The sequence below is a fragment of the Orycteropus afer genome, unplaced genomic scaffold, assembly GCF_000298275.1.
Source record: "Orycteropus afer afer isolate SDZICR_OR568_19922 unplaced genomic scaffold, OryAfe1.0 scaffold00381, whole genome shotgun sequence".
Taxonomy (NCBI): domain Eukaryota; kingdom Metazoa; phylum Chordata; class Mammalia; order Tubulidentata; family Orycteropodidae; genus Orycteropus; species Orycteropus afer.
In genome coordinates, this window is record NW_006921968.1 from 13,184 (window position 1) to 14,422 (window position 1,239).

Here is a 1,239-nt window from a genome sequence, read left to right on the forward strand (position 1 = left end):
AATCCTACTTCCGTAGTGATACTGCCTTGGAAACCCAAGGAGGGGTCGCTATGAGTCGGGGCCGACTCGACGGCACATAACAACAACAACAACTATGCTAAATCTCTCAATTAGTTCCAGTAGTTTCCTTGCTGAGTCTTCTGTATTTTTTATGCATAGAATCATATCATCAGCAAATAGGCATAGTGTTACTTCTTCCTTAGGAGCTCTGGTGGCATAGTGCCTAAGGCACTTGACTGCTAACCAAAAGGCTGGTGCTTCAAACCCACCAGCCACTCCTCGGAAGGAAGGTTGGACAATCTACTTCTGTAATGATACCACCTCTGAAACCCAAGGAGTGGTTTCTACGAGTCAGATCTGACTCAATGGCAGTGAATTTATTTATTTATTACTTTTCCTTAGCAATCTGGATGCCTTTAATAAACTTGTCTTGTTTTATTGCCCTGGCTAGGAATTACAATACAATGTTGAATAGAAGTGGTGATAGAAGGCATCCTTGTCCGGTTCCTGTTCACAAGGGGAATATTTTCAGTCTCTCTCCATTGAGAATAATGTTGGTTTTGGTTTTGCATATATGCCTTTTATTATGTTGAGGAATGTCCCTTCTATTCCTATGTTGCTGAGAGTTTTTATCAGGAATGGGTGTTGGATTTTATCAAATAGCTTTTCTGCATTAATTGATATGATCATGTGGTTCTTTACATTTCTTTTAATTATGTCATGGATAAGTCAGCTGCAGGGATCGAGGTGAGGAGAGGGAACCCAGGCACGCCCAAAGCAGCAGGATGGCAGAGCAGGAGAAAGGGGGTAAAAGGCCCAGGAACCAGGACAGAGGAGCAGTCAACTACAGGGACCCAGTTAAGGGTGTTAGGAGAGGTTTCCAACAGGGAGACAAACTTTTCTGTTGGTTTGTCCTACCGACAAGAACACATGGTGACGTGTTGATGTGAGTTTTGAGGCTGAGTCACTGGTGTTTCAAACCCAGTGGGCTGTGCATGGTGCACAGGTATCAGCCCAGCTTACAGACTGAGAATGACTAAAAGAAGGAAGAGGCCATCCACTTCTCAAAGAATTGGCCAGGGAAAACCTTATGAATAGCAAAAAACACACTGTCTGATACATTACCAAGCAACTTTATGAATAGTCCGGTTAGGTTAGAAGGCTCTCAAAATAGGACTGGGAAAGAGTGGCATCATCAGAGTAAACCCATCCTTACTCATATGGATAAGGTAAAGCTTT